Genomic DNA, 23,808 nt, shown 5'->3' with positions numbered 1-23,808 from the left:
AAGGGATATTATTACGTCGTCTGCAAATAGTCCTATCTTGTGGACTATTTTCCCCACTGTGATTCCCGAAATTGCTTTGGACATCCGGATTGCTGCTGCCAGAGGTTCCATTACCAGTGCAAAAATAAGTGGGGACAAGGGGCAGCCTTGTCTAGTACCATTAGTTATTCTAAATGGTTTTGAGAAGTATCCCGATGCCATGACATATGCCGATGGATCAGTATACAAGGCCATTATACTCATTATTGCTGCCTCAGGAAACCCAAATAGCTGTAACACTTCCCTTAAATACTTCCAATGGACTCTGTCGAACGCCTTCTCTGCGTCCAAAGATAGGAGCAGAGAAGGCGTGCAAGATTTTTCCACCCACTCGATAAGGTCGATAAACCTTCTAGTTCCGTCTGACGTTACCCTTCCTCGAACAAAGCCTACCTGGTCATGGTGTATAAGATTTGGCAAGATTGTAGATAGTCTGCTAGCAATAATTTTAGCATACAATTTTAAATCTGTGTTTAACAGAGATATTGGATGAAAATTACCCGGGAGGGTAGGTGGCTTCCCTGGCTTGGGTAATGTGATTATTGTTGCCCTCATCATCTCCTGTGGGATCAGGCCAGAGGATTGAATATCATTGAATACGCCTAATAGATATGGCTGTAGAATATTAGCATATTTACTATAATAATCGTTAGTTAGGCCATCCGGTCCCGGCGCTTTATTATGCTTTAAAGATAATATAGCTTCTGAGATTTCTTTTGCCATGATAGGTTTGGCTAGATCATCTGCCTGTATCTGTGTTAGTTTAGGGACTTTAACCGATCTTAAGAATTCGTTAATGCCATCCATGGTTGGTTGGGGAGTGTCAGGGTCATCACATAAGTTGTACAGTTTTTTATAATATACCGTATTTTCCGGACTATAAAGGCGCACTTAAAAGCATTGGATTTCCGTGGAAATCCAAAGTGCGCCTTATAGTCCGGTGCGCCCTATGTATGGCGCTGGGCACAGGGCAGCGGACCATACTTACATAGGTCCCCGCTACCGGAGACCGGAGACAGCAGATCTCCAGCGGGAACTGCAGACCACGCGGCACGAACAACTTCTGCCGCGTGGTCTGCAGTTCCCGCTGGAGATCTGCTGTCTCCGGTAGCGGGGACCTATGTAAGTATGGTCCGCTGCCCTCCTCCACCTCCCCCTCACACCTTCCCCGCGTTCCCCGTCGCGTCTCGGCGTCGCGTCCCGTCGCCGCGTTGCGTCTCGGCGTCGCGTCCCGTCGCCGCGTCCCGTCGCCGCGTCACGTCGGGTCCCCCGCCACGCCCCCGGACCTCCGCCACGCCCCCGGACCCTGGACCCCGCGCCTTATAGTCCGATGCGCCTTATATATGTAATTATTACATATATAAGGCGCATCGGACTAATGCGCCTAATAGTCCGGTGCGCCCTATAGGGCAAAAAATACGGTAATGCCATTTCCTCCGCTATTGCCTGCGGGTCAAATATTTTTTCATTCTTTGTATTAAGCAAGTAAGATATCCTACTTTGTGCATTCCTTTTTTTCAACTGTCCTGCAAGTACTTTACTGCCTTTGTTACCTAATGAGTAGAATTTTGATTTTATTTGGGAAAGGGCTTGCTCATATTTATATGAATCTAACTGATTTAATTGATCCTGTAGATCTCTAATCATTTTTGCCCTATATGAGCAGTGGTTATTTTTATTTAACGCGTCCAATAGGACCAACGCTGCCGAAATATGTAGTCGTGCTTCTTTCCTCTTTTTCACCTCTGCTGCTTCAATGTTCACATAATGCCCTTGCATAAAACTTTTATGAGCACACCACTGATTCGCTAAAGAAGTTTCAGCAGAACTGTTTATGGAGAGAAATTCTATCAGCGCTTCTTGGGTCTGTATCTGATATTTTGCTAAGTGTAAATAATATGGTTTTAGGCGCCACAGGGAGGTTCTTGGTTTATCGTATGCTTCGGCTATGGTAATATGGATGGGGGCATGGTCAGACCAAGTAATTACATCAATTCTTGAATCTTTCACCCTATTATATAACGTATGATTTGCAAGGAATATATCGATTCTAGAATAAATTTGGTGGGGATACAAATAAAAAGAATAATCCCTTTCTGTAGGGTGTTGCAACCTCCATATATCTAATAAATCTTCTCTTTGTGATAGGCTATATATTTCCGAGGGTCCTTCCTTTTTAGTGGAACTGGTTGTATCTACTGATGGCCACATCGTGGAGTTGAAATCACCCGATATTAGCACTGCTCCTTGTTTGCATGTATTTAGTACAGCAAAAAATTTCTTAAAAAATTTCCCCTGTTTAGAGTTTGGAGCATAAACCGATGCTAAAGTGTAAACAATATTGTTAATAGAGCATATTAAAATAACATATCTCCCTTGACTATCAATTACTGAATGAGTAAGCTGAAATGCCACCGAATTCTTTACTGCTATGCATACCCCTCTTTTCTTCCCCACAGCTGGCGCTAAAAATACATGTGGATAGTTCTTCTGTGATAATCTACCAAGATCTTCTGTATTTAAGTGTGTCTCTTGAACACATAATATATCAGATTTGGCTTCTTTAGCTGCTTTCCACAGGCGTGATCTTTTAAAGGGGCTATTTAACCCCTTGGCATTAATAGATGTTACCCTTAATACCATAGTATCTTAATGGGCATTTTCCTATCTTAAGGAGTTTATCATCTGAATTCATTCTCCACCTTAGGTCCTCATCATCCCTCTTGCGTTCACATATGTCCCATGTTTCAAAAACATTAAGATAAACATAGAATAACAGTAACATAAAAAACATTGTGACTATGCATGTCACCAATTTTGTGGTATCCCCAATCATGGGGATTTTGGGGGAAAACATTAAAGCCATCCTTCACCTACTCAGCATAGGAGCCGAGTCCCACCCACCTTAAACTTATATTTACCACCTACAAGAAACATAAGGTCCCAACAGATTTATCCTGATGAGCAATTTTCTCGTCTTCTACTTCATCTCTTCGTCACTTTCTCCCATTCTTGATCCATGCCTGTAGATTGACTGTAGATTTTTCTCTTGCAGTGCTTGCATATCAAAGTCATCTGGAAGTAATTCCCATTCTTGTAATAGCTGTACTAATTTTGTTGGAGAAGATGCCACTATTTTCCTGCCATCTTTGGATATAATAAGCTTCACGGGGAATCCCCATCTATATGGAATGTTGTTGTCGCGTAATACTTTTGCCGCTATCTGAAATTCGCGTCTCCTTGCCAGTGTGGCTGCAGACAGATCTGTATAAAGGGTTATTGCTTTAAACCTTTCTGGGATATTTGTCGCTTGCCTTGCAGCACTCATTATTTGCTCCTTAAAAATGATAAAAATGTATGCACGCTATTACATCACGCGGCACCTCCTTGGGTAAAGATCTTGCCTTCGGGAGCCTGTGTACTCTATCTATTAGAAGATCTGATTGTGGGGTCAGGGGTTAATGCTGCAAAAAAATCTGTTAAAAATTCAGATAGCTTTTCGGCGCTTATTTCTTCTGGTATGCCCCGGAATCTTATATTATTCCTGCGCGATCTATCTTCTATATCAGCAATTTTAAGTTTTAACTCTTTCAACTCTTCTTCTAAATTGTTGTTAGCATCCACCACTTGTAGTTTGCTGTGAGTGACAGGCTCTCATCATGGCCGCTTGGAACGAGGAGCTTGTTCCCGGGCTGTGCCCCGAATCTGCCCTCTCTCTGTCTCTCCCCGTTATAAAATTCCCGGGGGTACCTGTTTGTACTAGTGAGCCTCGGTCCGAGCTTGCTGAATGCTCTGGAGAGCTGGCATCCTCCTCAGCATACACCGAGTTCCTCGTGTTGCGCCCGCCATTTTGGGATCTTGCCGACGGGAAGAATTCTGTAAGTTTCTTTGGGCCACTTTTCTTTTTCAGCTTGCCCATCTTGTTTTGTGTTCTGGGGTCCTTTAGATGATGTTTGGGACCCGTTTTCTCGCTTGGTGAGCCGATCTAAGCCGCTTTTGTGGGATAGGATGCACGGAGCAGGAGAGTGTGCTTCCTACTCCATGAGCTGCCGGCCACGCCCCCCCGCCATACCTTCCCTTCTAAGCCCTGCTATGTGCCCAGCCTGTAGATTACTGCCCCATATGGGGTATTGCTTTACCTGGGAAAAAAATGCATCATGATTTTTAGGGTGTTTGTTTCCCGTGACAGCGGCTGGGTACAATATTTTACAATGGATATTTTTTACTATGCACTATCCATTATGCACTTTTTTAGGGGTCCACCTGTGGGGTTAAAATGCTAACTATACCCCTAGATTAATTCATGGAGGGGTTGTAGTTTCCAAAATAGGGTCAGTTCTTAGGGGTTTCTACTGTACTGGCCCCTATTGTCATCTACAAATTTTTCATCATGCCAAAAAGAAAAAAAAAAGTACAATGTCTGTGCTCCAACAAGTTATTCCCTTTTGTGCCCTGCCGTGTCTCCATCCTACAGATTATTGCCGCCTTTGGGGTATTGCCCTAACCGGGGTAACCCACAGAATAATTTTTGATGTGTTCTTCCCCAGTGGCATGAGTTGGGCAAAATTCTTTTGTCACTTCAATGGCTTATTTGATAAATTGCAATACAATTGTTTCTCTGCACTACTCACTTTGTATTACATTTGAGCCAGCATCTTGGGGGTTAAAATGCTCATACAACCCTACATACATTCTTTGAGGGGTGCCCTTTCTGCAATTTTTACTCTGCACCATTTACTTTGCATTTGATTTTGGCCAGCATATTGGGGGTTAAAATGCTCACCACAACCACAGATAAATTCTTTGAGGGGTCTAGTTTCCGAAATGGTGACATTTTTGGGGGTTTTCTATTTTACTTTTACTTCAGGGGCTCTTCAATTACACTTTGGCACCACAAAACATTTGCAGCCAAATTGGCCTGCCAAATTTCTAGTAGCACCGACTCTGTTCTGGACATCGCTGTGCTCGGAAGAAGCAGGGCAAAAATTTAGGGATGTATATTTACCTCAAATTCCTTCTGAATGTATTCATTTTAGGGCTAAATTAGAAAGATTGTAATCAAAAATTGAATTTCAAAATTTCCAATCCATTTTTGTTTGCTTCCGGAAAAATTATTAAAGGGTTAACAGACTTCTTAAATGCTGATTTGAATAGGTTGAGATGTTAGGTTCATAAAATGGTGTTACTTGTGGGGGTATATAGTACAGAAGCCTTTATAGGGCACTTCCAAACTGAATTGATCGCCAAAAAGTTAGTTTTAGTTGCTACTAAAACTTGAAACCTTCTCACATCCGCAAAAAAATGGAAACGTAAAACAAATAATGGATATAAAAAGAAGACCAATGGCAAAAGGTTTCTACCAAAAAAAATTTGGGGTATCACTCTTTGTCTAAAAAGTATAACATTTGAAACTTTGAAAATAGTCATTTTTTAAAATTTTTTCCTAAATTTTTGAATTTTTACCCCCCAAAAACAGAACGGATCACCAAAATGACACTACTAACATAAACTACAATGTCTCACGAGAAAACAATCACAAAATCACAGAGATATCTTAAAGAGTTGAAAAGTTATTACCACAGGAAGAGACACTGGTCAAATTTCTAAAAAAAAGTAACGAGCCTTAACGTACAAACAGGCTGCGTCCTTAAGGGGTTAATTAAACCTTTTACACAGTTCCTATACAGTATAATAAACATTATAAAGTTATTCTGTATTTAAGTACAATTAGAGAGACAACAAACATGTACATTTTCTTATGCTGAACTACTTTAGCAAATAAAACACTTTTTTAAGGAAACCGCAATTGCCTATGTGTAGCCATATACTGAGAGCTATAACGTTTTTATTCCTCAATCAAAAAAGGATTATTGGGGCTTGTATTATAAGGGAAAATGTAGCGGTTAATTTAAAGGACAGAGTTTACTGATGGCAGATGTGTTTTAAGAATTTCCTGAGGAACGCTTCTTCTATTATATCTCTATATGCTGAGATTACACAAATATAGAGTTTTTTTTATATAGGGCAGCAAGGTGGCTGAGTAAGTAGCACTTCTGCCTTGCAGGTTAAATTCCCACACAGGTCAACATCTGCAAAGAGTTAGTATGTTCTCTCTGTGTTAGTTTCTTCTGGTTTCCTCCCACACTCCAAAACATACTGGTAGGTTGATTAGATCATGAGCCCCATTGGGGACAGGGACTGACTTTCCAAGCTTTGTGCAGCGCTGCGTAATCTGTAGGCGCTATATGAAAAAGAATTATTATTATGCTTATTACCCTGGGGCACTCAGACTATGTCACCCGAGCGCCTCAGGGAGCCTTGCATTTTAGTTTATGCACTTATCCCCGTGGCCTTGCCCGTTACCTGATCCATGCATTGTGGGGGGTTAATGCAAGACCAAAAGAATAACAGGGTAAGTGCATAAATTAAACTACAAGGCTCAGTGAGGCACTTGGTTGATGTAGCATGAGCAGCACAGGGTAATTAGCATAACTTTTTAACTCTATATTTCCGCAATTGCGGCATATAGTGTTATAATAAAAGAAGTCCATTAGGACACATGTACCATCAGTAAACTGATGGTAGATGTCCTTTAACTCTTTACTGTACCACTTGGGGACTTGCACTAGGGAAACTTGGATCCCTCAAACAATACATTGCAGTACTTGTATTGTATTGTATCTGTCAGTGCCACCGTACATGGCAGAGGTCTTCATCAGAGAAGCCCCCCGGCATCCCACGATCCTGTTTCTGGGGGCCGTGGTAGTGACAGAGGGAACCCTGTCCCCTCTGTCTCTCTCCTTAGCTGCCGCGATCCTTCTTGAAATCGGCAGTAAATGGGTTAAACTGCCCGGCAAAGAGACGGGCAGACGCAGCAAACAAAATAGATCGTGCAAACGGAAATGCCGACCACATTATAATAGTCAACTTATACGGTAAATTATATTACAAAATCTTTCACATCGCCAAATGTTACCTGCGCAAAAAGCGACTACAGCTCCAAATGCTTTCCCGTGGCTTCTCTCAAATGTTAGGGAATTCAGCTCCTAGGCAACGGTCGCTATGAGAGTACTACGGTGTCCTACTTGACTCATTCCAGGTTACGTAACAGACCAATTTAAACAAACACAGTGCTAAGTCTTAGGAGAGGATGGCATCATACAGGTCTGAGAAGGGCATTGAACTGCAGTGAAGAATAAATATAAACAATGCATTGAGTATCAAGTGGATCCCCAATAGGTGTTAAACCACTGGAAAGTCTCAGTTTCCACGGCAAAAAAATAAAGCTGTGCATCTATAGTGGCTAGAACAAGAGTAGTCAAGAGAAAAGGAAGCATTTTATCACCTTTAAGTGTGAAGACAAAAGGGGCTCTTTTACTTAGAGGATTTTATTTTAAGTGGATTTTGAGGTGTAATTCCACTTCAAAAAATGGAATCCATTTAGGCTTTTACAACACATTTCTATAAGAAGTGTCAGAATTTAATCAGTGCTGAAAATTTATTACTGATTTGTGGTTGATGCATCACATTACACAATAATCTACAGAACTTTTGTTTAAATATCGACACGAACAGGCATTTTCGTTTTTTGCATTTCCATTTTAACTCCCCAGCTTTAAAAATCCATAATTTTTTATATTTCTAAGTACAGAGCTGTATGAGGACTTGTTTTCTACATAAAACATTTCGCTTCCTAGTGTCAGTATTTTCTATTCTATGCTATGTATTGGGAAGCAGGAAAAAAAATTCCAAAAGGCAGTGAAATTGATGGAAAAAAAAAAACGCATTATCACCATCTTCTTGTCTCTGTTTATAAAGATTTCACTGTGTGCTCCAAACACCTCTTTAACGCTCCATGGAGTGCTAAAAAAGTATGAAATGGGCTCCAACATCTTTTTTTTTTTTTACAACGTCAATATGTTGCCATGACAGCAAAGACCAGTCTCGGTTTAGTACTATTACAATATTCGATTTGAACATTGTGATAGATGATGTAGAAAATCCCTGTATACTGCCATACTGTTGTATGGCAATATATGGTAGGATCAGTCAGACAACACTGGGTTAAAATACCCTAGGGCAGTGGTGGCCCTTTCTGTGCGCACTCAGGTCATCACCAGAGATGACTCCAGATATCTTCCTGCAGTCCCAGACAACCCAAGACTTGCTGTTCACCGAGCTATTTTAAAGTGACAGCACTCCCTGGGACTACTGGAGGGATGGGAAGGTGTGGACAGATCTGCATTATCATTGTAGCTCCATTCAATTTCTTCTATTTTCTGCTTTATTGGTGTCCTCAGGGTGCCGGCATCAATGAAAGCTGTGACAGAGAAGGGAGTATAAATCACTAATTAAATTTCTGTGTTGGCACTTTGCGATAAATAAATGGGTCTTGGTTGAAGTTTGTGCACTCGGTCTCCAAAAGGTTCGCCATCACTGCCCTAGGGGGTCAGAAAAATAGTAAAAAATCCAAAGAAAAGAAGGAATTTCTCTCTTTAGTAAGCAGCTGCTATAGGGTTTATTTGAGGTAACATGTCCTCTTTAACCAGTTCGCGACTGCCCGCCGTGTATTCACGGCGGCGGTCGGGTCACGCTGCATGGAGAGGGCTCACGGGTCTGCTGCATATTGCTAGCACCGATCGCGGGTGTTTTCACAGCGATGGCTGCCGGCAAATCTGCCGGCAGCCTTAAAAAGATAGCGGCGCATGGGCGTGACGTCATCGGGGGGCGGTGATCCGTCTCCATGGTAGCCTCGGGTCTTCCGAAGACCCGAGGCTATTTCGTTTTAACCCCTTCATTACAATGTGCTTATTTGCTGAAATGAGAATACCCCTTTAAGTTCTTGTGGACACAAATCTTGAGTAATGGTCATGGCCCACGAGACCATTAACCCCTAGGCGTACCAGGACGTTATACTACGTCCCTGCGGCTAGATGCTAAGCGCACCGGGACGTAGTCTAACGTCCAGCTTCTGGGACCGGCGCACGAACGGAGCCGGCACCAGAAGCAGCGGCTGTCAGCTGTTTAGTACAGCTGACACCAGGCTGTAACACCCGCGATCGGTGCCGACTCCGATCACGGGTGTTATCCCCTTACACGCCGCGGTCATGCATGACCGCGGCGTGTAAAGGTGTTCCTGCTATGGATCGGATCCCCCGTGCCGCTTACCGGGGGATCCAATCCACTTCTGGGCAGCCCCGAAGACTGCCTAGTGCTCCAGGGCTGCCCGATGTCCCTGGCATTCAGATCCTTTCCGGGTCTGACTGTAAACTGTCTGCGCATGCTTCTGCATGCTCAGACAGTTTAAACTGCTCTACAATGAAAAGGTATTGTAGAGAAGTGTATTGAACTTGAACCAGCGATCAGAGCATCACTGGTTCAAGTTCAAGTATGTATAAGTAAAAAAGTTTAAAAAACACTAAAAAAATAAATACATAAAAATATAAGCCCCTTAAATGACACTTTCCCATAAAAACACTTAATAAAGTATAAAAAACACAAACACACAAAAAAGCCACATATTTGGTATTGCCGTGTCCATAACAATCTGTATAATAAAACAGAATCTTTACTGGACCTGCACGGTAAACGCGGGAAAAAAACTGCAAAAAAACGCTCCGAAAAAATATATTTAATTAATACCTTTTAAAAAATGCTCTAAAAAGTGATTTAAAAAATGTTACGCACTCTAAAATAAGACCACTAAAAAGAACAACTCTTCCCGCAATAAATAAGCCCCTAACCAGATTTGTGAGCCGAAAAAAATAAAAAAGTTATGCATATGAAAAGATGGTGAGGCTAAAATAAATAAAATTGTCTCCAAATTAGTTTTTATTCAGTAAAATTGAATAAAATACACAAAACCCCTACATATTTGGTAATTTGGTATCACTACGTCAATGACAATCTGTATAATAAAACAGAATCGTTATTGGACCTGCAAAATGAGCCCCGTAAAAAACATCCTCAAAAACGCTCCAAAGAAAAGATAATTTTTAATTAATACCCTTTAAAGAATGCTCTAAAAAGTGATTTAATAAAGTTACGCACTCTTAAATAAGACCACTAAAAAGAACAATCCTTCTAAAAAAAAATAAGCCCCTAACCAGATTTGTAAGACGAAAAATAAAAAAGTTATGCATATGAAAGTCGGTGATGCTAAAATTTACATTTTTGCCTAATTACTTTTTTACATTCAGTAAAATGGGAAAATTTTCTTTAAAAAAAACTATATAAATTAGGTCTTTTCGTAATCGTGGAGACCAGAGCCTGCCGCAAAGCGGATTGAACTTGCTGTGGCATGGTACCACCAGGTTGTTCCACAGGTGCGACTTTGTCCAAGGTGGCAGCCAAGGCGCGGTACAGAGACGTTAAGCTGAATCATGGTAGGAAAAGGCAGGAGGTCAGGACGGGCAGCACAGAATCAGAGTCGGGGACGTAGCGGTAAGTCAGGGCAGGCAGCACAGGATCAGAGTCCATAACGGAACCGGGGTCACAACAGGAAATCACATAGGAAACTTAGGACATCAGGGAACAAGCTTTCTAAATGGCTATACGGAACAAAGATCCGAAGGGGTATGCAGGGAGAGGCTGGATTTAAAAGAATTCTGGGAATGGTCAGGGCTAATTAATGATACGCTGGCCCTTTAAATCTTCTGAAAGCGTGGACACGCAAGCAAGGCCGCCGGACCGGGAACAGGAGCGAGGACGGGTGAGAAGGAACCTCGGAGCGCTGGGGCACGGAGACGAGCACGGGTGAGCCCGAGACGTGTGTCGCGGGAGCACCAGTGACACAGGAGAGAGAAGGAGTGCCACTCAACCCTCCCCTCTCCATAGAGAAGCAAGCGGCCAGCGCTAGAACACGTTGTCCTATATTTCTCTGTGCACGTTGCAGAATGACAATGAGTACTTACTGCATGTAATCGGGTGCCATAGGCATCAATAGGAACCGGTACCAGGCTGAAAATGGATATCAACCCCATTACATTACATTAGATGTAAGAAGGCAAGTATGGACAACAAAAAATAGCTTATAATGTGTGTGAGGACCAAGCACACGGAGCTGGCTCTTCCGACATTGCTGCAAAAGAAGAGGTGAAAATAGGAGGCACGGGGAGAGCCTGGGAGATGATTAATGAGTTTATTTTTTTTGCCCAGCACACTCGAAACCCAGTATACAGGTAGCCCTCCCCCCCATTGTACTACTCCACCACCCCTCATCAGTACACAATTAGCTCCAGCAGTGGCTACCTACATACTGCGGGGAAGGTAGGGCTACCTGTTCACTGGTGTTGGGGGGGGGGGGTAGTATGCTGGAGCTACATGTCTATATACTAGGGGCATGTTATGGGGCTTCCCAATCTAAATACTGAGGGAGTGTGCTAGTGCTATCTGTATACTGGGTCCGTGTGCTAGGCCTACCTATCTTTATACAGAAAACGTGTGCAGGGGCACACTGGGGGTGTGTGCAGGTGCTACCTATCTATATACTGGAGACATGTGCTGGGGCTAACTATCTATTTAGAGGAGGCACAGTGTATATATTTATCTATTAGAGCAGTGGTGGCGAACCTATGTATATACACTTTCATCTAGCTTCTGACTTTGTACTAACACATTGACACATAGAGAGAGACGAGACAGATCAGAGATGAGATTCATATTACACAGAGGCATGACAGACGGAGGCTGACCTACTCTTTAGCACTGCTACATCACACACATATGTGCCTGTCGCCCCCTACCCCTGGATCACTTATCTCCTTGTAGTTTGCAGCTCCTCTCTGCTCACCATGTGCTGACAGGAAGTGATGAGTGTCTCTGAGCTGGTGTGGCTACAGGCTCAGAGCAGAAAGACACAAACTCAGTAAGCATGGCCATCACACAGATATCCACGATGGCGGCCTGACCCTAAACTCAGAAGTTACAGGGACGTGTCTAGGGGCAACTGAAATTGTGTATAGCAGGACTGATGGACACCGGTTGGACTTTTATTAACAAAAATACAGCATTTTAACGATATCAATGAATTAGAAAATGTGTTATTTTGGTATCCTGAGTACATAAAAGAAACTTGTCTTCGTGGGAATATCCCAAACTCTTATAGAAAAAACAAAGGGAGCTACAAATTTTACACTGCAAGATACTTATGTTGTCTCACATTACAAACACCACTTTCCAACACAACAGGGGAGAAATTTTATACAAAAACACTTTAATTGTCAGTCCAATTTTTTATTTATTTTACTGATTGTTGTTGTGGGCTTCAATATGTTGGACGGACTACTCAGTTGTGGTGGACCCACTGTGAGCAATGAAGTAAGTCGACACCAGGGAGCAGAGGGCTTTGGTCATATGGGGTGGGGTTATGGAGGGGTGGAGCTTAGTGCATGCAGTCATGTGTATTTTAGCGATGATGCGGAGGGGCGTGGCCATCGGCTTGAGAAAGCGCCACAGTGCGTGAAACGGCCCCGTTGCCGGAACCTGTCTGTTTACCCCCCTGCATGCTTCCCCACCAATAAAGGACGCTTTTCCTGCTTTTGGAACCGGTGAGTGCCGTCATCTTTCTCTATGTTTATGTATGGATATCCTCTTATATACATTGATTGAGCACCGCTGGAAAGTCCTGCCGTGATCACCCCTGCCCCTGGAGAGTCGGGCACGCGTTGGGCTGTCGGCGGTATCGTTGGGGCTGTGCCCGCCAGAGATTTTTTTCTATTTAATATTGTTTTCATCTCCTATTTCCATACTGGCGGTATTGCACGCCTAAGAACCTACGCCGATTCAACGCAGGATGGATATTGAGACAAGTGAATCACCGGACAGGTGTGAATCATACTTGCATGCAGGGAGGGAGAATGCAGCAGTTTTTTCAAGCAATGTAACCAAAAAGATACTCTGCTGATGCTGAGCACAAAAGCATTAGAACATAAAGTAACCACTCTAGCAGAGAAAGAGATCCGCCTCTTTTGGACCAATCATTCCCTACGTTCGTATAGAGACAACAACAGGGTCCCTAGAGGCCTTAGGGTCTTTAAAGAAGCCGTGCAGTACAAAGAGGATCCGGAGTTTATGAAGGCATGGAAAGAGTTGCATCTCCAACATTCCTTGAATATTATGCGACTTGTACTGCAGCGCAATGAGATTGAATACAGCAGGATCACGGCTGAGCTATGCAAAGCAAAAACGGAGTTGAGAACCAGGATGTCAGAAAGTAACTGGCAGAATTTCATGAAGAAACTAGAAAAGAAATTAAATCTGACACAAGTTGAAGTAAAGGAGAAGAAGAGGGACAAGTTCCTACGAGACAAGGCCGACTTTGACCTTGATAAGATCTTTTGCTGGAACACTTCTATCCCAAGAAGAAGACGCACCAGAGGGCAGCAGAATCGGAGGCTGAGAGCCACAGAATTTCGGACCACAGAGTCCGACTCCAGCACGTCTGACGATCGGCCCACAGGAGAATTGGAGGAAACAGGACCAGGGCCACATGGTGCCGGATCAGGAGATGGTCTGCCCCCAAGGGGACCCAATCCAGCTGGAATGCCGGCAGCCCCTTTAGGCGGAGGATCCGGAGGGGCCGAGGTAAAGGGAGGAAGAGGAAAACGATTCGGCCAGAAGCGAAAGCAAGTCTCCTGGCGATAAGGGCCCGAGAGGCGACAGATGATGATTCCTCTGGTAACCTTACTGGACAGTCCCTGGCCATCCCCACTCCACCTTTACCCCTCCTTCCCCCCTCCCCTTCTCATTTCCGACCAGCCCCTGACTTTCCTCCCCTGTCTGCCCCTCCCCGAGTCACCCCACTAACCCCATGCCCGGACACTAACAGCATCCATACCAATCTGGGCGATGTAAAAACTAACCTTACCCGCACTAGTACGGACAAGAATATGACTGTTATCAATCTCACAGATGAGGCACTATCTGATACTTGCGTGTCCCTGCTTTCTAAAGGATTAAACTATGCATTAGTAGAAAGATTTGATTATACTGCATTTGAGGTAGATATGTATAAGGCTGTACGCAAACTCAGCCTTAGGAAGTTCTTCCAAGGCGATGGCGGGACACGCATCCAGCAGGAACAAGGTGAGGTCCCGGTTACTGTGGGACCTTTAGGCTTTATTCCTCCCACCGCTTCTGCACCGGTTAGCGAGGCAGAGATCAATCTCCTGCTAGACATTGGGGAGGTTACCATGGACGTGGAACCACAGGTCACAACCACCTTGGAGGTGGCGCCATTCAGAGGAGGTATACCCTCCACTTTATGTCCCCCACCCTTGCCGGCAGGCTCACCTATTGAGGTCTTTAAGGATCGTGTCCTGGAGGAGGTGCATGCGCTGATGTATCCCGTAGCACCCAAAAACCTCACAGAAGAAGAGCTCCGGGCACTCCATGATCTCAGTGCACGTATCGACCTTGTGGTGAAGCCTGCCGACAAGGGGGGAAATGTGGTACTAATGACCAGGACAGCCTACGAAAAAGAGGCCCTGCGCCAGCTGTTGGATACGGAGACGTATGTAAGATTAGATGGTAACCCCACCTGCAAATATCAGGATAAACTCCGGTCCTATCTGCGCTGGAGCGTGGAGCAGAAAATTATTTCCGAAAAAACAGCTTCTAGGCTGTTCCCTCCCAATCCACGGCACTCCAACTGGTATTTCCTCCCCAAAGTGCATAAGACCCTTGTCGATCCCCCGGGCCGCCCAATTGTGGCAGGGATCGGCTCTTTGTTTGAACCCCTGTCACAATACTTGGATTGGCTCCTCCGCCCCCTCTTGAGGGACATCCCTTCGTACCTCAAGGATACGAATGCCTTTTTGGGGATATTGGAAGATTTACACTGGCAGGAAAACTACAGCCTTGCATCGATAGATGTAGAGAGTCTGTATACACGGATCCCCCAGGACTTGGGAGTAGATTGCATCAAGGAGGTATTGATCAACGCCGGCCGGGAGGAGAAGTACATCGATTTTGTATGTGAGGGTCTGAGATTGGCGTTGTCCCATAATGCCTTCACATTCGGTGGCAAGTGGTTCGCCCAGAGGACAGGTACGGCCATGGGCACCCCTGTAGCGTGCACCTTTGCCAATATTTTTCTGGCATGTTTTGAGAGCCGCTATGTCCTTTCCCTGGGCAACCACTATGCACAGAATGTGAAGGCATACCACCGATATGTGGATGATGTGTTTATAGTGTGGGAGGGATCTGAGCTAGAATTCCACTCATTCGTACAGTACCTCAATACAGTTAATACGATGAACATGCGATTCACATCAGAGGTTTGGGGACAAAAGCATAGATTTCCTGGATGTACGGGTTACAGAGTCTGAGGGTAGGCTCAGTACCACGGCATTCCGTAAGCCTACAGCCACCAACTCCCTGCTGCATTTTGGTAGTTTCCACCCGGAGCATACTAAGACCAGCCTACCTTACAGTCAGTTCCTCTGACTTAGACGAATTAACAGCGACGAAAGCAGATTTCAAATCCAAGCAGAGGAGTTGAAGGCCAGGCTTAGGGACCGAGGATATCCAGCAGGACTACTAGAGGAGGCACAGGGGAAGGCAATGAATGTCCCTCGGAGGGACTTGTTGAAGAGCAGGAGGAGGACCCCTGGGGGGATAGAGGGAACAGAGGAGAACAGGTTTTCCTTCTCCTTTAGATACTCCCCCTGTGAGAGGGCCATACGATCGGCCATTCAAAGGAATTGGCATATCCTCACTCAGGATCCAGATTTAGCCAGTATTTCAGGTGCTAGACCGCTAGTCGCTTTCAGGAGAAGCACCACTATTAGAGACAGATTGGTCCATAGTAAACTTCCACCAATGGGAGGGACATGGTTATCTAAGGATTCACCCACTGGTAATCACAGATGCGGTCACTGCAACTACTGCAACCTAAATGGCCAACTAAAGGTGGCAGAGTTTGGAGGGGTGAGACAGGTAGTGAAGTCGCTGATAACTTGTCGGTCGGACTTCGTGGTGTATGTGGTCTACTGCCCCCGTGGTCGTTTCTACATTGGGAAAACCATTAGGAAATTATTTACCCGATTTAGGGAGCATCGAAGATCCATTACTAAAGGTAATGGAAGCCCCCGTCTGATTGAACACGTACAACGAGTACACGGGGGCAACCCAGATGTTCTCAAGTTCTCTGGCATTGAGAGGATTGAGCATAAGGGCGTGGGAGGGGACCGTGCAAAACTCCTCCTTCAGCGGGAGAGCAGGCTCATTAGTAAATTTGGGGCCCTGGGCCCTTTGGGACTCAATGACCGCAACGAGCTCAATGTATTCTTGTGATATTTACTATCTCTTCCTTTTTCTTCTTTCATACTGGTCAGGCTACCTTGGCCACTTAATCCCAAGCCACCATTTTACTATAACTTGGAGCATATGCTCATACAGTATTCCGCGACCTGCGCCCCTTACCATATAGCACCCTGTGCCCTTTATAGCACCCTGAGCCCCTTACCCTCTTCAAATTGTAGGGTGGTATTAATAGTTCGCTGTACATAAGTGCCATTTAGCATGGATCGACAATCAGATCGTCGCAGCTTTAGTGTCTTCTTGTTTTTAGCTTCAGCAGTGGGATTGAACCTCCGGTCCGGGTTTTGGAAGGACCTCCATGCCGGGCCTGACGATCTATCATCCTCCCACTTACCTGAATAGTTTTAATTATCACCTGGTTGTCACATATACTTTGTCTTCTTGTGTGTTTATATAAGGATATTCATGTGCATCACTGAACTATTGTTGCGGTCTCATTGTCACAGGTGTTGTAATGCATTGCTTGTTACTAGGTATGGCCACGCCCACTAGGTATGGCCACGCCCACCCGCGGTCATGTGTATTTTAGCGATGATGCGGAGGGGCGTGGCATCGGCTTGAGAAAGCGCCACAGTACGTGAAACGGCCCCGTTGCCGGAACCTGTCTGTTTACCCCCCTGCATGCTTCCCCATAAAGGACGCTTTTCCTGCTTTTGGAACCGGTGAGTGCCGTCATCTTTCTCTATGTTTATGTATGGATATCCTCTTATATATATTGATTGAGCACCGCTGGAAAGTCCTGCCGTGATCACCCCTGCCCCTGGAGAGTCGGGCACATAATGAGAATGTGATTCAACTTACCATAGGTTCAGAATGAGTGGGAGCACCAGGCTTGTTTCCCTGAATCAGTGGGAGCACTGGGCTTGTTTTCCTGCACCTACCCGCCCCACCCCGTCCTGCATAATGTTCTCTGCCGGGAGCTGCGAGCTGTCACGGCTATGGCAGAAAACATTATAAATCCACACAGAGCGAGCTCTAACCAGGAGCAGGGCCGCGGAGCTAGCTGTCAGCGGCGCCACGAACCGGCTGATAAACTCCAACGGCCCGGTCCTGGTCCGCGGACCGGCGGTTGGGGACCTCTGCAATTGAGCATCTTTGGGATGTGGTGGAACGGGAGATTCCCATCATGGATGTGCAGCCGACAAATCTGCGGCAACTGTGTGATGCCATCATGTCAATATGGACCCAAATCTCTGAGGAATGCTTCCAGCACCTTGTTGAATCTATGCCATGAAGAATTGAGGCAGTTCTGAAGGCAAAAGGGGGTCCAACCCGTTACTAGCATGGTGTACCTAATAAAGTGGCCGGTGAGTGTATATGGATATATATATGTTCTGTCCTACATACCCTGACCTGTGTGTATTAGAGCATAATATTGGTTATGCTCGTGCAGACATCATGTGAGAAGGTAGAAGAAGCTGATCCCACCTCCTATTGGTCCCCATGCCTCGGCTGCTCTGTGTACGGGACCTAGAGGAGGCGGGACAAACTGGGAGAAGCGGAGGGAATCTGGTACATCAATGGTACCACACAGAGGTCGCACTAACATTTTTCTAGAAGGGCAATAATACTCCTCTTACTATTTTTGAGGAGTATGAAATTTTCCGTAACACACTCATAGCCATATATAATGTTGATAGACGCTATTTATATAATCATGTGTCAGTATCTCCTGTGTTTAAATAGCAAATTGAGGCAGTTCTAGTGATTTTTACATCATGCATTGACCAGACTGGAGCGGATGCCACCAACCGCCCAACCACACTGTGGCTGCAGCCGCCGAAACCTCCCACCACCGCACTGCGGCCGCCGAAACCTCCCACCACCGCACTGCGGCCGGCGAGACCTCCCACCACCGCACTGCGGCCGGCGAGACCTCCCACCACCACACTGCGGCCGGCGAGACCTCGCACCACCACACTGCGGCCGGCGAGACCTCCCACCACCACACTGCACCAAATGTCCAGACTGCGGTTAACGCACAATGTATCCCCCTCCCCATGTGAGCAGACTGTGGCAGCCGCCGCAGAGCCCCTGTGGCCAGACTGCAGCTGACACTGCAAATCCATGATGGTTGCTTTGTAAAATGCTTTTTTTAAGAAGAAAAATATTTTTTTTTGGTGTGTGTTGGGGGAGGGGGAGACGGTTTTTTGAGTTTTTTTACAATTGAATTTGCATCTGTCATTTTTTATGTGTTTTTACTGTTTATGCAGTCCCGTGTCACATACACCTCAGCACCCCACAGACATGCAGTCCTATGTAACATACACCTCATGCCACCTCAGTACTCGCCAGAAATGCAGTCCCATTTAACATACACCTCATGCCACCTCAGCACCTGCCAGACATGCAGTCCCATGTAACATACACCTCACGCCACCTCAGCACCTGTCAGACATGCAGTCCCATGTAACATACACCTCATGCAACCTCAGCACTCGCCAGACATGCAGTCCCATGTAACATAAACCTCATGCCACCTCAGCACCTGTCAGACATGCAGTCCCATGTAAAATACAGCTCGTGCCACTTCAGCACCTGTCAGACATGCAGTCCCATGTAAAATACAGCTCATGCCACCTCAGCACCTGTCAGACATGCAGTCCCATGTAAAATACACCTCATGCCACCTCAGCACTTGCAAGACATGCAGTCCCATGTAACATACATGTCCTCCCTGACCTTATCACATCCACTCCTATCAAGCCCCCTCACCTCCATACACATGTTTGCACACAGTACCTCTACACGTTCTACTTGCAGTCAGCCATTACAGCTCCACTTCCTGTGAGGAGACTACGTAATAAGCCACGCCCCTACGTAATAAGCCACATCACAGCTACCCTAAACAGCTTCATTCTAGACGCTACCAACGCTGTAGTGTGAGCTGAGCAGATCCGTCCCGCACTGCCATTGTAATGTCCTGCACACGATTTCTGTGTGCGCCGGCCCGCTCAGCCCACACACTACAGGGGATAATTGCCAAGCGTACTTTGATGCTTGCCAATTGTTATGGGGAATTCACAGGGCCTGACATTCAACCCGTCAGCAGGGAAAAATAAGGATGTTTCTGAAACATAGATAAAAATCACAGAAAAAGTAGAAACATCTAAAAAATAACTTTTAATAAATCCCTTTTGAAAAAGGAGACAGACTGTCTCCAAATAGATAACCAACATATACGTAACAACGCTAGTTAAGTCCTGGTACCTGTTAATTATTATTTATGAAAAGGTCTCCATGCCAGGACATAACATGCTCAATTACACTATTTTCGGTATCCTATGGTATTATTGCCACAATAGGATACATGAACTACTGGACCCACTTAACCCTACGCGTTTCGCCGTTCTCACACAGCGGCTCCTCAGGGGTCTAAATGTGGGGAGGTAGAACCAAAAAAACGGGTCCTCACACAAGCTAATAGTGTATACAAGAAAGATAATTAAGATAAATTGAATCAAGTCCGATTACAAGTCCAAATAGTCACATATGATATATATCTATATAGATACTCAACAGACAACAGTTTAGTTATATTACGAGTTCCTACTTTTCTTATGCAATGTACCTTTTTCACATTTGCATTAAGACAGGATATCTATAGTGTGACTAAGCATATCAGCAGAAGGATAAGTCTGTTCTGGCAGATATATGTGTGGGGGCGCAAGTCCCATGTGGTATCCTCTAAATATACTTCAAGTGCTCCAGCCGGTATAAACATATATACATATTGCACTTGCCCAACCAGATTATGTTATTCTGTGGTAACAGGGAGTATTCTAGATTGCATACATCCCCAAGCCTAATGCAGATAAACAGTTCGTGGCCAGGGCCGGCTCCAGGTTTTAGTGGGCCCTTGGGCGACAGAGCCCTAGTGGGCCCCTTTATGGGCCGCCCTTCAGTAGTCACACTGCCCCCCCTCCCCCGCATGGACACATCCCCCCCTCCTGTATACCTGCTACCCTCTCCCCATGTATACACACCGCCCCCCTCTTCCTCTGTATACACACTGCCCCCTCTCCCCCTGTATACACACTGCCCCCTTCCTTCTGTATACACACTGCCCCCTGTATACACACTGCCCCCCTTCCTCCTGTATACACACTGCCCCCCTCCTCCTGTATACACCCTGCTACCCTCTCCCCCTGTATACACACTGCCCCCCTCCTGTATACACACTGCCCCCCACTCTCCCCCTGTATACACACTGCCCCACTCTCCCCCTGTATAAACACTGCACCCCCTACTGTATACACACTGCCCCCTCTCCCCCTGTTTACACACTGCCCCCTCTCCCCCTGTTTACACACTGCCCCTCCTCCTGAAGTTGGCCCCCCCACCATGTTCAAATCAAACAAAATTGGTGTCAAACGTTTGTGCTACGTTTGTGCTGGTTTGTGCAGCAGAAATTTTTGTTTGTGCCGCCATCGTTTTCGAGATTTTAATGAGAGTTTCCAGAGGTCATCAGAGGTCAACCAGCCCCCCCACATTGCCCAAATCAAACAAAACTGGTGCCGAACAATTCTGCTACGTTTGTGCTGGTTTGTGCAGCAAAAATTTTTGTTTGTGCCGCTATAATTTTTAAGGTATGTTCAGGTGTTTGAGGTGTTTAGGATGAACTGGCAAAAAACAAACCTAGTGACACTTCCCTGGTTTGATCACCAGGGGGAGCTAGCAAACACATTGTACTTTGGAAGAAATGAACTCTGATGACCTCTGCAAAAAAGTATGAATATATTAAAAATGATAGCGGCACAAACAAATTTTTTTGCTGCACAAACCAGCACAAATGTAGCACTAACGTTTGACAACAGTTTTGTTTGATTCGGTTAATGTGGGGGGGGCTGTTTGAACTTTTGAACTTTAATTTTCTGTTCATATATTCAAAACAAAAGCAGCACAAACAAAAATTTGCGCAGCACAAACCAGCACAAACGTAGCAGAATTGTTCGGCACTAGTTTTGTTTGATTTGGGCAATGTGGGGGGGCTGGTTGTGGGCATGAGAGGGTGGCATACAGGATCTTCGCATATTAGGCCTGGAAAAGATCACACAAAATTTTCGGGGTGGAAGCCCAGTGCCACAACTTCTTCGTAGTGAATCAAGATGGATCTACACCTTGGACACGGTTGCCCCAAACGGCCTAAACGAGGAGCTACTCTTTACAGTTCACTATAAAAAATAATCTGTATTAGACCTTTATTTATTATATGCCCTTCAGATTTGTATCCCTTTCTCTCTTTTTAGTTTGGTTCCACTTTTTGGTGGACCGCTAGACCCTTAGTCCTTTATTTCCGTGTCTTCTGGCTCACATTTATGTGCTAATCCCAATGGGTTCACACATTCGTATTTTTAATCACGTCATTATCTTTGTACCCTATATTGATATTATAAGCACTTCACTATTTATCACAGATGGGTCCAAAAGAGTGAACCCCTTATATTTAGATTGCATTCCCGGGCCCCCTAATTTCTCACCATTGCATTCAATTTTTTTAACTAGTTGTTTGTTTGAATATTTTTCACACACAGGTGCACTCCTTTTCTTCACCACAGACACGAAGAGACGAAAATTTTCTCATCTTGTGGCTATACATTCTTGCTGACCCTATTGAAGAGTAAACATCAACCTCGTTTCCAAGATATCTCTTTGTTATATGCGTGAGAGTCCCCGACTGTTCCCATTTGATTGATGGATGGATCTGATACTCATTCTTTAATGTTATTTCTATCCCTCATGGCCTTTGTTTTCAATTGATTTATAACATTGAGTGACCCCTATACATTGTTATTTGCTTAGATACTATTACTTTACTTTTATATACTTACCCTGCTCAACATCTCCGCCCCCCTTTCTCTCCCGGGGTTTGTGATTGCGCCGTGCCGCCCCCTGCTGCCTTCTTTAACTGCAATTTTCACCTTTCTATTCTTAATTCTCACTTACCTGTATGCAGCATTAATCACTTTTCACCGCTGCATTGTCGTTTATTGTATATATTTTTAAGATATTTAGGTACATGTGTACATTCCGTGTTTACAGTGCCACTTGCACTAGGTCTTTGTCCACTGCTCCACAAACTACTCCACAAACTCAGATATTTGACTCTGGTATAGCCGCAATATGCATTTTCTTCAGGGCGTTAGGCTGTTTCATATATGCCCTTAGGATGTGTCGCCCTATATGGACTTATACACTGCATCAATAAGTGACACAATTGTTACAACAAGCCGTTTTGAATATGGGTTTGAATTTAGTCCAGCTGTATCTTTTTTCGTATCTGCATTATGCGTTATCTATGGCTTAATTATGCGCCGCTATACTTGCACTCTATATATACCTCTATACTTTGCGCCAATATATACTTTGTGTGCTGCCGTACCAAAACCTGGATGTATATATACTTCTGCGCCGACAGCCTTATTTATGGCTTCTTTTTGCGACGTTATACTTGTATTCTATATATGCCTCCATACTGTGCGCCGATATATACTTTGTGTGCCGCCGTACCAATACCTGGATGTATATATACTTTTGCGCCGACAGCGACAATACACATTTAGTTTGCGGTAAGAACAACTACAATTAGATGTTTACATAGGTCAGGTGCTGTTTTTGCGGGTATGCAACTGTAGCTGATAGCTCGACTTTTCAAGGAGATACACAATGATTTGAGCTGCATTTATTACTAGTATCTTGCACAACAACGTTGATATTCTTACTCTTTTTCTTTACCATGCAGCAAGCCAGGCATCTACATTATGTTGCTGGCCCGCCTCTGTTGCTTAGCAACACTTGTATGAGCTGCTCCTAAATGTGACCCGGAAGTAGTTCACATCATATTAAAACTTACTGATCACATTTCTGTTTTATGTTCTGTGAAATCTGTAGATACTGTAGAGCGCCATAGTGCACTCTCTACTTGGCACTATTTGATATGAATTCACTATGCGGGAGGCGGCGCGGCAACCAAAACCCCTCCCCCCCTTCACCTGGGGGCGGGGCTAGACCATTTAAATACCTGGGTTCATTTCCCTGTCTGTCGGGCTTCCTCAGGGGATAAGGATCCCCTGAGGAAGCCCGTCAGACGGGCGATACACGTGGGGCATCTGTGGGCTCTCCCCCTCATACATTATACTAGGTAATATGACGCATTTACTTTCTGTTTTATTCACTTGAACCATACTCCCTTATGTTCTCTTGGCTGCTATTACTCTGCACACAGCACTTTATTTGTGCACTATCATCTTTGTGTTTTATATTACATTGTTGTAGTGAAACTGTCTGTGATTGAATCCACAATGCACTTTATTTGTATATAATCTTTTCTTAAGCATTATTTGGACCCCATTACTGGGATGATGTGTATATATATATATATCTAATTGACAGCCTTGTTCATTATTTCTATTTTTGTTTTGTCATTTACGTGAGGAATACCTTATT

The 23,808-nt window shown here is 44.7% G+C and overlaps 1 protein-coding gene across 9 annotated transcripts in view; it reads right to left on the bottom strand.

The window, feature by feature from the left end:
• Positions 1-23,808, bottom strand: part of NME5 (NME/NM23 family member 5) — a 309,787-nt gene that overhangs the window by 268,510 nt on the left and 17,469 nt on the right. For 2 of the 9 annotated variants that reach the window (XM_072145803.1, XM_072145804.1), the window contains exon 1: positions 7,016-7,111. The exons of 1 other annotated variant lie outside the window; for it this stretch is intronic. The gene's annotated coding sequence lies outside the window, so the exon portion shown is untranslated. Of the gene's footprint in view, positions 1-7,015; positions 7,148-23,808 lie in introns of those variants that run through there. 6 more of the 9 variants (XR_011854826.1, XM_072145810.1, XM_072145805.1 and 3 more) reach the window with 6 other exon arrangements.

Source organism: Engystomops pustulosus, chromosome 4 (genome assembly GCF_040894005.1).
Source record: "Engystomops pustulosus chromosome 4, aEngPut4.maternal, whole genome shotgun sequence".
In the NCBI taxonomy this organism is placed as follows: Eukaryota; Metazoa; Chordata; class Amphibia; order Anura; family Leptodactylidae; genus Engystomops; species Engystomops pustulosus.
This window is presented reverse-complemented; position numbering and strand designations above follow the sequence as displayed.